Source organism: Macrotis lagotis, chromosome 3 (assembly GCF_037893015.1).
Source record: "Macrotis lagotis isolate mMagLag1 chromosome 3, bilby.v1.9.chrom.fasta, whole genome shotgun sequence".
Taxonomy (NCBI): Eukaryota; Metazoa; Chordata; class Mammalia; order Peramelemorphia; family Peramelidae; genus Macrotis; species Macrotis lagotis.
In genome coordinates this window covers 226,146,314-226,161,244 of record NC_133660.1, presented here as the reverse complement: position 1 = coordinate 226,161,244, position 14,931 = coordinate 226,146,314, and the positions used below count along the sequence as shown (strand labels likewise).

Below are 14,931 nucleotides of genomic sequence, written 5' to 3'. Positions count from 1 at the left end.
TTTTAGGCCATTGAACTCTACTAATTTTTTTCTCAGAATGCTTTAAAATGTTTGCTTTCCCAAAATCAAGAGTGCATGTCAGACTATGCCTGGTTTTCCTCCTCTTATCATTAGCTCTTTGAAAGAAGGGTCACTGACCCTTATGGTTCTTATCATTTCTATCATAGCAAGCAGTTGGTCAGCATTAGGTTTAGAATAACCTTGTTGCTCCTTTCACCTTCGGAAAAAATTGTTATCAAGACATTTGCTTTCATCCAAGACAGAGACAGAGATAGTACTCCAGCAGATGTAGAGATACATTATCTCCATCACTACAATACCATATTTTCATATTAGGTTTGGAGAGAGAGATAACTGCCTAAGGCAAAACAGGGTGGGAATATAGATTTGTCTGTAATTGAGGGTCTGTGATTGAGGGTCATTTATGAGCATTATCATCTCATCAAACAAAGAGAAATAGTGAAGAGTAAAATTAGCCAAAAAAAAACCCCACAACTTTGCAACATATCCAACTAAGCAAAATTATACCAAGGTCATTCAAAGCTAAAAGTGGAAAGGAAACTACAAACATTAGAAAAATGGAGGGGGCAGCTAAGTGGTGCAGTGGATAGAGCACTGGCCCTAGAGTCAGGAGGACCTGAGTTCAAATCCAATCTCAGACCCTTGATAATTACCTAGCTGTGAGGCCTTGGGCAAGCCACTTAACCCCATTGCCTTGCAAAAAAAAAAAAATCCGAAAAAAAGAAAAAAAAAGAAAAATGGAAAAGATGTACAAAAAATGTTACAACATAACTATTTTCTCCATCAAAAATGAGTGGAACCACTATATTTGAACCCAAACATTCCAATCCCAGAAATGAAGTGCTTATAGAGAAGGTAGAGATGACACTAAAGAAAACAAAGATGTGGGAAGTAGACAGATTGGATCAAAGAAAAAGATTTCGTTGGAGGCAATTCAATTTTGAGTAGGTGAGAAACCAAATATACCTAGAAGGGGATAAGATAATAGAGGTGTGGTATCTCAGACCTTAGGGCAGTTAGGTGGCACAATGAATAGAGCATCAGACCTAGAATCGGGAGTCCAGTCTCAGACAACTGTGCGACCCTGGGTTAGTCACTTAACCCTGTATAGATGAGTTTCCTCATCTATAAAATGAACTGGAGAAGGAAATGGCAAATTACTTCATTATGTTTGCCAAGAAAATCCCAAATAGGGACATGAAAAGTCAGATTCAACTGAACAGTAACAAAGTGAAGAAAGGGAAAGAAGAGAATTAATCTTATAGGACATAGGAATTGTGCTAAGTGCTTCATAAAATATTATCTTACTTGATTTTCACACCAACCTTTCAAGGTTATTATTATCCCATTTTTACAGCTAAGGAAACTGAGGCAGAGAGAAATTAAGTGTCTTAACTAGTGGGCCAAATAAATGTAACACCTTGAGCCAGGTACATGAGTTGTTGGCTTTTAATAGTTACTTGTGTCATCATGGATGGGTCACTTTCCCTCCCAGGGTCTCAGTTTTCTCATTCATCAAGTAGAGATGATGTTAATTCCCTTTCTCATAAGCTTATTGTGAGAAAAGTATTCTATAAACTTTAAAGCCCTATAGAAACAAAAGCAGCTTTTTTAATTGTTTATGGTCAGCTTTGAGCACATGGAAAGGTGAATTTGTATTTGGATGGTGGGGAGAGTGAGCATTTCCAATCCCTTGCAAGGAGGGAGGGCTGCTGTCATAATAGCTATAAAGAACAGATAAAAAAATATGTTTCATTGAAACAATGAGGAAAGCGATCTCTCTTTTCACTGATTGGTTAACAAGAAGGCTAGGGGGGGTAAGGCAACTTTCTTGAAGGTTGAGGAGAGTTAATTTTTTTTTAATACACAAATGTCTTTTTTTCTATCCCTCTCACTTCTCCCTCACCCTCTGCAATTGGGGGGGGGGGCAAGGTAAATACCCTTGTAATAAATATGCATAATCAAACTAAACTATTCCCATATTGGTTAAGGGCCCAGTCTACCTCTTGCATGCCTCCTCTCTCTAGTAGGAGTTAGGGAGCATGGTTCACCATTGGTCCTCTAGAATGCAGTTGGGCAGGACACTGATTAGAATTTTGAAGTCTTTCAAAGTTGTTTGTCTTTAGGGTTGTTACTGTGTAAATCATTCTCATGGTTCCAGTCACTTTACTCTGCATATGAATGACCTGTGCACACACATAAGCTTATAAATAAATATATGTATAATATAAATATATTATATCTATGTACCCTGCGTGCATGCGCGTGCACACACACACACATATGATAGACCATCCCTCCAGTTGCTCATAGTCTGAATCTGGCCCATTTTATGCCCATGAATTCCATGAAGATCTCCAAGAACATGTCTGACTCATGGGCCCCCAGGGATGTCTTTGGGGATCACGACACACTCCTTCTGGAGAGTCAATCATGCTGTCTTGAGTTGGAAAACTGGGAACCAGCAATGTTTTCATCTTATAAAAATGTCACCCAGGAGCCTTCCAGCTGCACAGCTTAAACTGCTAGCCCCTCTGTTCCCCTTGGCCTGAAATTTCATTATAGATAGGAGAGTCTGTGACCCCAGAAGAGAGGGAAGGGGGAGGGTCCTACAAAGCTTATCAACCCTTCCCTCAGAAAACAGAAGAAAAAGCAAAACATATGGCCTTCCTATATTTCTTTATCCATAACCTTGGTTTTCCCATTTCAATGGGCCATAAGACCTTCATGAATTTGCGTGTCATCCTTGCACAGGGGTCATACTAATCTTCTCTGTATCGTTCCAATTTTAGTAAATGTGCTGCCTAAGCGAGCACGACCTAGCTTTTCTTACATAAACAAAAATGTCCTAGGAAATTATAACAGCCCCTCCCTTTTCTACAACTCTTGTGGAAGGATATGATTCCCTATTTTCCAGATGAGGAACACTTTGCTGTAATTCTCACACTCCTTGGCTCCACCTTATTTCTAACTCATAAGGGTGGAAGACCTAAAGTTCTTTCCCAATTACTATATTGCCCCTGGGGTGAAGCTTATATCTCTGGGGTCTGACTTTCTCCATTTCTCCCAGGGAGAATAGAGACCTTGACTGCCTCAACCTTCCAACTGTTCATTTACAAACTTCCTGGGTCTGCCATTAGCTCTCTTTGCATGCTTGGACAAATCATTTTCCTGTGCTGAGCCTCAGTTTCCCCTTCTGTTAATTGAAAATTTTATCTCTCTCTCTCTCTCTCCTGGCTCTCTTTCTTCTTCTTCTTCTTCTTCTTCTTCTTCTTCTTCTTCTTCTTCTTCTTCTTCTTCTTCTTCTTCATCTTTCTTCTTTGTCATCTTCTTCTTCTTTCTTCTTTGTCTTCTTCTTTCTTCTTCTTCTTTCTTCTTCTTCCATTTTCACCAGGCAGACAATGGCACCTTAAGTAATTTCCTATAAAGATCATTAATCTATTCAGTAATCTATAACAGTAACCTATGATTGTGCCTTTTAAAAATCCTTTAAAACAAAAATATCTGTAAAAAATATTTAAACGAATACCAAATAATCAACAAATGTACATCATTTGAGAGGAAATCAATTTGGAACAAAATTAAAATAAATATTATCTCTTGGGAACAGAACAGACTTGTATTGTTTCTCTAATTACTACTCATTCTCAATCCTAACTAACCTTGGTTTTAATCTCTACTGAAATGTTCTCATCTAAGTTGCTTCATGCATTGTAACCCTTAAGTTTGTTCATGGTTTCCAGTAGCCAAAACCAACCACTTGAAGAATGCTCCCTGCTTTCCTAGAGAGTTGCTAATAGCATTATAGTTACCACTGCCAGTCATGTTCATCTCTCATTGAGTAAGTAGTTGCAGAGAACCCCTTAAACTGGATTGTCCTTATATCCCTTTTCCTTGACCTTTTTAAATATCCAATATTCTCTCTACTAATACCTAAATACCTCTTCAAGCCCTGATCACCTAATAACAACCTAACTGGTCTACCTTCAGTCTCTTCTCTCTTTAGTTGTACTTTATATCCCACATGAGAATTCTTTCTAAGGTTCTTACCATGTAAAAAAAAAAATCTTTTCTCTGCTCCAAAACCTTCAGTGGTTTCTTATCACCTTTAGAATAAAAGACAAATATTTATTCCAGATATTTAAGGTTCACAGTCTTCCTCCAAATTACCTTTTCAACTTTTCCAACAACTCTCCTTCACACATTCTATGTTCTAGCCAAACTTTACTACTAGCTGTAACCTTTGCTTTCTGCTTGGCTGCCATAGTAATTTCCCATCTCTCCATGATCTCCAAGGCAATGATGCTGTAAAGGGAAGCTGGGATTTTGCTTACATACAGATAAGGTTACAATCATCATCTCATCTTGCCCTCTCCCACCATGCCTCTCCCTCCATCCTTTCTCATTACTTCTGTATCTCTATCTAAATTCATCTCTTCTTTGCATGCCTAATTTAGGAGTCATCCTCTCAGAAAGCTTTCCTGGATTCTAAAATGTGCCCCTCCCTTATCAAATTACCATTAAGAACGTTATATGAAGCGTTCCTTTGTCCCTTCAAACTGATTTCTGATTTGGCCATTTGTTCTCCTGCATTCTGACTCTCCAGTCTTAAACTAACACTGAATAAAATGCTTGGCTTGAGGTTAGCTTTGCCATATCTAGTCTAACAGGAAGGGACAGGGTCCCTAGGCACTAGCATGATTCCATTCATGAGTCATCCAGGTGCAATGTAAAGGCTCTGTGTGTAGAAGAGGACCTGAGTTTGCATTCCTATTTTGCTCTGTTAAAGCCTGAGCAAATTTCTCCCTTTCTCTGAGAATCTGTTTTCATATTTGTAAATTAAGAAATTGGACTAGTTTATCTCACAGGGCACCCAGAATTAGAATAATGCTGTAGATAGTAAGTGCTTAATGAATATTTAATGGCTCACTGTTTCAAAACCTGTGTTATAAGCTATTGTGTGAGAAATACTATGGTCCGGCAAAATTGGCATTGGACAGAGAGACCTGGACTCTATTCCCATGTTTTCTAATACCTGACTACATGACTTCAGGTAAGTCCCAATTTCTCTTTGGGTCTCAATATCTTGATTTGTGAAATGAAGATATTCTATGAGGTGATCTCAAAAGGTTTTTAGAGCTTTAACTGCTCAGTCAAGAGTTAAGACGATGAAGTATTTTCTTATGATCCCATACCATGACTACTAGATGCCTAACTTTAGGCTCTAGAACTAGCCCTAAACCAGGGGAATCCTTTCAGAGCTTCCTGGAGGGAGAGGATAGAACTTTTTGGATCCCCTAGGATGCTTTGAGAAGGATGTAAGTGGTTTTACATAGAAAGGATCTCTCTGGGACTTTTGAGCTCAACAAAAATTGACTAGAGAAGGAGGCAGAAGTGTGAATGAGGCATGAGCTGGGAAGTGATTTGTAAGAAGTTTTCAGACAAAGTCATTTTGGCTGCCTCTTGGATTTCCGTTTGGCAAATCATCATCTCAGCTATACCCGCGCTTCTTGCTCTTTCCAATGTCTGAAATCTTGTTTGGCAAAGTGAAGTGGGGGAAGGAGAGGATAGGATAGAACGGTTGACTCCCAAGCTAGAGACTATCCATCTTCAGGTTCTGGAATGATCACAGTGGTTTTCCTGGGATATGGGACCCCTCAGTGACATACCCCTCCCTCACAGTAGGACTGGAGAACTCTCCATTTTGAGGTCAGATGAAGGGGGATGGGCAAAATTCCTTGGGCTATGGGAGAGGGGAGGGCAACCATCTGGAAGAAAGCTTGTTAAAGTTTTAAAATGGAAGTGATGCAGGCCTTTCCATGAACAACAAATCATTGCCAAAGGAAGTCCGCACAGGGTTGGGTTCTGCTCTTTCTTGGTCCTTACTTAACTTTCTATTCCCACTCTCTCCCCCATTTTATATTTTAGTGTCCCTTCTCTGACAGTTTAGGAGATTCTGCCCTGAGTTAGGGCTCTGTCATGAGTAAGCTTCTCCCTACTATGCAGAAATCCCAAACTCTCCCTATCCTGATTTTTGCTCCTGCCTCACCAAAGACTGAAATTGGGGCTCATTAGACCATATGATATAGAAGGGACCTCTGAGAGGATCTAATCTAACCCTCTCATTTGACAGATTTGAATCCGAGATTCAGAGCTGTGTAATGGCTGGCTTGATGTCACAGTCAATGGCAGAACTGGGATTCCAGTCCAGGTTTTTTAATTCCAAAAGTCAATCTCTTTTCCCTATACTATGTGAAAGAATTGTGGAAGTGTTGGGGTTGGATAAGGGCAGGAGAACTAGAAAGTTCTTTATACCAAGTCATTCATTCTTTCATTTAGTCAATAGCCAAAGACCTACTCTGTGGAAAATACAGCCTGGGGGTGAAACTGGAACCTGGGAAGAGAGGAGTCCTTTTGCCCCCAACTCCCATCCCAAATGAGTTAGTCAGTGGGGAAGCATTTGTTTGCAATGACTTAGGTGTGTTCTTGTATAGAAGGAAAGGGGAAATGGATCAGGTGAACTTTCATTACCATGACCTAGAAAGGGATCAAGATGGGGATACAGAGGTTCCTCAGATGATGATAAAAAAAGCCCAGTGTCCAGGACACCTGTCTCCCTGGTTCCTCTAGGGAAGCAAATGTCTGGGACTAGTATATACTATTTCTGAGGTGCCTTTCCTTCCTTGAGCAGAAGCAACTTTGTCCTCTTACCCCTAGGGGTCCTGGGGAGCTAAAGCAGCCTACATTAGGGTAGGGAACCTTTTTTTCTTCTAGAGGTCATTTGGATATTTATAACATTATTCATGGGCTATATTTGATTAAACATTAAATTAATTCACCCATAAAAACTGCTAGATGTATTAAATTTTGAGTCCTACCTGCAGTTATCTTGGCAGCGCCACACCAACATGACCCAAGGGCCTACATCTTGGGCACCATGTGCCACTGTATGTTAGTCCCTCTCCCTCCTAAGCCCCTACCTTAGACCATTCTCTTTTATAACTCCTACCCTGATAAATCTCCTCCTCCTCCAGGCAGCCTCATATAACTAGTATTTTTCTCCCAGGACTTGCTCTGCCTTCATCAGAGAGACTTCCCAGCTTACTCCTACCTTCACCAACATATTCCCATTCCCCTAGGAATCACTCCTTGACCACTCCCCCCTGGCCTGAATACACAACTTCCACTCCTAGGGATCATATCCATTCAATTTAGAAGGGACTTTCCAGACTGTCTAGCCTAATGGACTTTTTTTATAGTTGGGGAAACTTGGACAGAATCAAGACTAGCACAAAGGTCATCCAACTCCAAGACAGAGATTATCCTACTGCACATCACCTCCTCTAGGAAGTCTTCCCTGATTGCTCCCATTTTAATCAATTTTCCTTCCTTTTCCTTTCCTCCTCCCTTTTCTGACTTTCTATGTTAAGAGATTATCTCATTCCCACCCTCTTTCTTCTAGGAAGTTGTTTCTAATAACCCCCACTTTAAAAAAAAATTCATTCAGCAATTGTTTGGGCCCTTCCCCATGCAAATTGACTCTAAAGATAATGATAATTATAGCCAACATTTATAGAGGTTTTTAAGGTTTTTGAAGTGACACAAATATGGGTGCATTTATCTGTAAAATCTTGTTTATAACAATCCTGTGAGTCAAGTGCTAATGTTATCTCCATTTTACAGGATGTGAGCATAAATCACTTTGCAGCTAGTATCTGAGTCAGGATCTAAACTGGAATCTCTCTTCATACTCCAAATGCAGTTCTCTATCTCCTATGATCTGTTTTCCTCTCTCTCCTATGGTATAGTCATTGAGGTGGGCATGCACACTGATTGGCTGATTGATTGGCTCGTGGCTCACAGAGAAATCCCAAAGGCTTGAGACAGTCCCCAAGTGTCTGCAGGCTTTTCAAAAGCAACCCTCTCTGATGAATCACAGAATCTAGGAATTGGAAGGGACCTCTTGGCCATTAGTTCAGCTCAGACCAGAGCAGGAAATCTCCTCGGCATCATCCTAAATGTCCTCCAACACTTTCTTGAAGACTATAAGGCAGAAGCATCTCTTCACTTCTTGAGATCACATTGGGTTTACTTTGTCTCTTAGAACATTTTTCCCTTAAATTAAATTAGATACCTTAACTTTGCGATCTTTAAAGTGCTATAGGATAGTAGTTATATTATTATTATTATTATTATTAGTCATATATTGTTATTGTTGAGCCTAAATCTGCCTCCCTGAAATTATGCTCCTTTTGGTCCTTGTTCTGTTATCTGAGGTCAAGTAGAACAAATCAAAAAACCTTCAAGCACAATGAAATCTGTGATATCGTGTCCCTCCCTGAGGCTTTCCTCCGCTATTCAAAGTGCCTTCAATTTCTTTCACCAGGCCTCCATATGGCATGATCTTGAGGTCTCTTCAGTTTAATTCATCTCCAGTCTAGAAATAAATGTACTTTTTGTGATAATAAAAAGCTGGAAACTGAGGGGGGAGTACCTATCAATGAGAGGACAGCTGAACAAATTGTGTCATATGAATGTAATGGACACTATTATGTTATAAGAAATGAGGAGAGATGTTTTTTGAAGTGCCCAAACCCACCCACTTTTTCCCCAAATGAACAGCTGCCTAGCCATGCCAGAGTTTTTGAGCCCAAATGATGAGACTTTACATTTGTCTCCATGTTGAACTTCACATATCTATATAACATCCAATTAGAGATGTCCAATAAACAATTGAAAATGCAAGACTGGAATCTGATTAGGGCTCATAAAAACAAAGTAATTAGGGAAGAGCTAACAACTGAGAATAAAAGAAAGCTGTCTAGGAGGAGGTGACTTGAGTCAAAGTTTGAAGGGGTTCCAGGAAGGAAGCATAGACAAAGATTAATAACCTTCCAGACTTAGGAGACCTTTGCCCGAGCCAGTGGGGAGATGATAGATTGTATACAGAGCACCTCAAGTAGACCCAGGATCATTATTTCCTTTTTATTGACAAGAAAACTGAGATCCACTGGAAGAAAATGATCTCATAATTAATTACTGGAAATCAGAATTTGAATACAGATCTTCTGTCTTTAGATCTGGTATTTTTTGCTGAATACTACTGATGGCAATCTATCAGCCCCTCTGATAATTGTCTAACAAGGTAATCTACCCATCCTAGTTTTCTATCATGAGCAAATATCATAGATCAATCTTACCTTCAAAAATCTTTTCCTATTTTTAACCTTCTAAATTTCTATGCCTCATAGCATAAACTTGAACAGTGTCTGACACATGATGGGCACTTCATGAATATATGCTGATTGATTGAGTCTATGTTGAAATCTTTGCCTATTAGGACTGAAGGGAACTGAGAGATCTTTGAGTCCAATGCTCCCATTTTACAGATGACAGAATTGAGACCCAGAGATGATCGTCATAAAGCCAGTAAATTGCCAGAACTAGGGACCTGTTCTCCAACCCCCCATCTCCAACACACCAGAGCTGGTGCTCTGTGTTTTCCATGGGTGAATTCCGTCTCTCTAGATAGATTTGAGCTCCATGGGGGCAGGATCTGAATCAGCTTCCTCCCTCCTCTAGAGTAGCCACTGAGCACAGAGCAGTCATTCACTAAAGCTGCTTATCCATTGACTAACTGGTTCATGGCTCCTAGAGAGAACCCAAGGCTTCCAATAATCCCCCTAGAAGGACACGTGCCTTCTATCCTCCACCCCCACCCCTCCATGCTTCTACAAAGACTATTTTTTTTTTTGTAGAAATGACTGAATTAAGCTCTCGGGTATAGAAGTAGAGAGGGACAAACAGATCTGACAGCCTAGTCTCAGTACCCCTGCTTTACCTGACTTATTTTCAATGACTTCTAGGTATTTCCCCCCAGCTTTAGCATAAAAGAAATTCATATTTTCATAAATTTTTGAGGTTTACAGTGTATTTGCTCTGGTTGTGGAATAGCTGACATGGAAGGAACTTTAAAGATATTTTATAGAGGAGGAAACTGAGGTGCAAACTGAAAAAAAAATTTGCTTATAACAACCCTGTACAAAGTAATAAAGACATTATGATCTCTCTTTTACAGAAATATCAGAAATATCAGGTGACTTGCTGAAGGTCACCTAGCCAAGAATTGTTACAGCTGGGACTTAGATGCAGTTCTTCTGACTTTAACTCCAGTGCTCTTCCCATTACACTTCATTGCTTTTGGATTCCTGGCCACAGACAGAGCGGCTGGGCCCCAGGACCCTGGGGATGACAAGGGCAGCCAGCCAGCCCCAACACTGCCCACGGGCTGACTCTTTGCCTCTTTTCAGAGGCTTTTTTTAAAATTCATTTTTCATTTTCTTCTAAAAACCATTTTCCCCTCTGCTCTTGGACAGCCCCCAAGCACAATTCTCCTGCCACAGGCTCCCACACAGAGACACACAAAGCCCCATTGACAGCGGGACGGCTGCTGGCCTGGGTTGTGGAGGCGTTAGTTACATGAACGCTGCCTCTGGGGGAGTTTGATATGGCTCTCATTCACTCCTTCCTCCTGAGAGGACACAAGCACATACAGAGCACCTACTGTGTACACAGGGGTACTTTGAAGGAGAGAAGGAAAAGACCAAGATGAACCATCCTCTGGTGCTGCACTCATGGACTTCACAGATCAGCAGTGGAATAAACAGATCAACACACAACCCTATTAATTATCATCCCCATCTCTCCCAGAATTCTGAAGTATGGGATGTCTGAATGCAAACCCAGCCCTTTCTTCTAAATCTAGACATAACTCCCCTCTCCTTACAATAGATCAGGCTGCTTTACTAAATCTGGAGCCAGTTCTTTCTCCTAAATTGAGACCCAAATATTTTCTCCTAATTTGAAAGTCAGCTCTCTCTCTCTCCAACTTTGAGATCCACTTTCTTTTCGAACTTTAGAGTCAGCCCTTCCTCTTGACTTTGGACCTGGCCCTTTCTTCCAACTCTAGACCCAAATCTTTTCTCCTAACTCAAAAAATCAGCCTTCTCTCCAAATTCTAGAGTTAATTTCTTTTCTACCTCAGGAGCCAGTCCTCTTTTCTAGTTCAAGAGTCAGCCCTCTTTCAGAACTCAAGTCAGTTCTTTCCTTATTCTGGAATCAGCCGTCTTGTCTAAATTTAGATATAATCTTATTTCCTAACTCTAGAACCAGTTACATTCATTCAAGTTGCCTTTCTAAAAAAAGGTAAGTCATAAGAGAAGTACCATAATTTCCATCTGTGGGGATAAAGGTAGTTTGGGCTTTGAATTCAAAGAAGATGGTATTTTTAAAATAAATATGAGGGAGGAGAAATTTCAGATATATGTTGTAGGTTGAAAAAGAAAATGAAAGAGTCAGTAAAAAACATAGATGAATTTTGGGAATGAGTGGTTCAGTTTGACTGAACTGAAAAACTGAGGAACTACTGGATCAGGAAGATCTTAGAGTGCAATCATTGCCAGGGTTTGGACTTTCTCCAATAGACATCAGGAAGTCATTGAAGGTCTTCGAGCAGCAGAATGACATGGTAGACCTGTGAAAAGGATTCATCTGGAATTATTTTATTTATTTCTTTTTTCAATTTGTTCAGCCATTCACCAATTGATGGGCATTCCCTCAATTTCTAGTTCTTTTCAAGTATGGTATAATTTTTTAAATGAACAGCAGCAGTGGGAAAAAATGGAAACAGGGAGAATAGTTAATTATAATAGTTCAGGTGAGAGTTGATGAGAGCTTGACCTAGTAGAGTGGTAATGGGAATAATGATAATAATATTAACAATAACTGGTATGTATACAGTGCTTTTAAGTCTCATCTCATTTGATCAGGGAATATGCTCTGTGGGGAATGGTCAGTCCTCCCAACTACTGCCCTCAACCTCTCAGATAGATCTTAGTGTAATCCTACTCTACTGGGGGGAGGGGGAATAACTCAGCTCTCAAATGTTTTTAGATTTCTTCTCCCCTTAGTTTAGGTTCTGGAACAATTAAAGGATCTAGTCATCTGGCTTAGCTTCCAAGAAGAAGAAAGCAGAAAGAAAAAGAAGGAGGAGAAGGAGAAGTTAGAGGAGAAGGACAAGGGAAGAAGAAGAAGAAGAAGAAGAAGAAGAAGAAGAAGAAGAAGAAGAAGAAGAAGAAGAAGAAGAGGGAGAGGGAGAGGGAGAGGGAGGAAGAGAATGAAAGAAGAAGACTGGATGAGGCATTTTAAGAAATCATAAATGAAAACTACATAACTATTGAAAATACCAAAGCTGACAAGAAACTTAACATGCAATCATGTGTTCAAGGAAAGCAAAAAACAAATTTCTTTGAGCATTTGAAAGGAGTTAAATAGTGATGCAGTGCTAACATTCTATTGGGGGGAAAGAAACAAATGTCTTTCAAAACCTCTCCAAAGGATATTGAAGACATAAAAAAAGAAAAACAGAAGTACTAAGGGTGGATTGGTTCTATTTTGAGGATTTTTAGAGGAAAAAGAGAAGGGAAGGTTTGAAAAGGAATATACTAATATTAAAAAGAAGGAAATAAGGAGGAAGACTTGGTATTTTTCAAAATTAGGATGGTGAGAAAAGCATACAAACATGGAAGAAGGGGAAGGAGAGAGTGCCATCAGACGAACCTCACTCTTATTTGAAATGGAAAAAGAAGGAATGAACACACATATACCCACTTAAACAATTTGGTGCTAAAACTACATCAGACTCAGCATGGAAACATGCAGCATTGGGGAAGAGGTTAGTAAAGAGGAAGGTAACCAAATACCCACAAGCAAAACAAAATTCCTTATCTTGAAGTAGGTTTTAAAAGGGGCGGGGGAAGAAAAGAAATAGATACAGGGTAGCATTCCCTATCTTAGAACCTCTCTCTCTAAGCAGAACTGTTTAGAATTAGCTTAATCTAAATGATTCTTAAATTGTTAATATTATTATTACAGTGATAAATATTATTGCATATTTTAAAATATGTGCTAAGTTGTTTTGATAAGGCTTATGCTAGAAACAGAGAGTACAGGAATCCTTCTCGTAAAGACCAACCCCTTCATTTCTTAAATCAGGGGAATGAGGTGCAATCAGGGGAAGTAATTTTTGAAGGCCATGGGTGATGGGGGAAAGGGGCCAAAGAATGAATGAGGGGCACAGCCAAGAGCCCATGTCTCAGAATGGTTGAGTCCCTGCTCTTTTCCCTGCACAATGATGCCTCTCTATTAAGGCTGTGGGGGCCTTTTCAAGACCAGCTCCTTTTGGAGCATTCTTAGTTGGTGAAGGGATTTAGACAAGGCTTCTCTCTGTGCTGCCTCCTTCCATTGGCCTGGACCACTGTCTGGAGAATTTCATGGCTGTCCTGAGACATATAGGTTTGGGTCCAGGAGGAAAAGAAAAACAGACCTGTACTTTTCTTTGTATATGGAGAGGGCACAGAAGACTAGTCTCACTAGGCAGGTCCTGGGCTGGCCAACACAAGCCATCTCAGCAAGTTTTGTTAAACTCACTCCTGCCAAGGCTAAGGTCTTCACCACTGACCTTTGGGCGAGACAGAGTTTCCATTCTCCTAAGGTAGGAGGAGATTACTGTGAAAAATAAAAGATCTTTCCCCTGACTAACATTTCACTGGATGCCAGAGGGACTTATTTTCTGAGCAGACCTGGAAACAAAACTAAATTTTAGGAAAATCTACATCCTCAAGATTAAAGATAATGGAATTGCCACAGAGTGATGCATAGTCTGTTGGTGAGACGTTGGGGAATACACCGAAAAGAGTTCAAGACTTAGGGTTAGAAGATGTGTATTGAAGCCCAATCTCACATTTCCAAATGTGTCAATTAACCTTCGAGAACCTCAGTTTCCTCATCTGTAAAAAGGAGTGAGAAATGAACTTCTGATTTCACTGATACAGGTAATTTCTCCAGGTGAAGAAACACCCTCTTCCAGAGAAGTGCAGCACCTTCTCTGCAATTTGTAGTCTTAGTGGCTTGTGGGCACTGGGAATTTTAAGTAACTTGATCAGGATCACATAGTCGGTTCATGTCAGAGATGGGACTTGAGCCCAGGTCTTCCTCTGCCCTCTATCCATCCATCCATTCCACCTCCGTCATCTATAAAATGATAGGGACAGTGTTTGCACCATCCAAATAATATCATAGATTTAGAACTGAAAGAGACCTTCTAGGTCATCTAGTGCAATCCTCTCATTGAAAGAAGGAAACTGCAATCCAGAGATGCTGAGTAACTTCCCCAAGGATCCACAGATAATAACAGATCTAAGATTCAAATCCAAGGTCCTCTGACTCCAAATCCAGAACTCTTTTCCATTGTGCTCTTCTGACTCCCCAAGGTTGCATCAGTGGTTAGAAATAGTTTACAAACCTTAAAGGGCCAAAGATCTAATGACTCCAGTTAAATGGAAGACAGCCAGGGTTGTGTTGAAGCTCTAATGAGATAATGAACAAAAAGCATTTGTCATTATTGTTGTTGTTGTTTTATGGCTGTAGCTCTCTGGTGGTAATGATAATTTCATTATTCAACCCTTCTACTGTGCTCCTGTTATTTATGGAGTAATACAAGGCATTATTAATACTTTCTCAAATCTAGAGAATCACTGACATTCCTGGCTTCCTTTTAGCCCAAATAAAATTCCACTTTCTATAGGAGCCCTCCCAACCCTCCTTAATTCCAGTATTAACCCTCCCCTGTGTTAATAATTTTCCATTGTGATGGGTGAAATTAGAAATGACTGAGGAAACCAAGGTTTGAGATTCCAAGTATATTGATTTATTAAGTACATGCCAATTGCACAACAAATTGGGACCAGGGCCCCCTCAGAAAGGCTCTGGACCCAAAATACAGGGAATGACAGATTTTTATGCATTAAAAGAAAAAAAAACAGGATATAAACCAGGATACAAGATAAGGTC

At 40.0% G+C, this 14,931-nt stretch overlaps 1 non-coding gene across 1 annotated transcript; it reads right to left on the bottom strand.

Annotated features, from left to right (window-relative positions):
• Positions 1–2,730: 2,730 nt before the first annotated feature.
• LOC141519831 (U6 spliceosomal RNA) lies at positions 2,731–2,837 on the bottom strand. Its single transcript, XR_012477462.1, has one exon. It is a non-coding gene; the product is annotated as a U6 spliceosomal RNA (small nuclear RNA).
• Between the last annotated feature and the right edge of the window lie 12,094 nt (positions 2,838–14,931).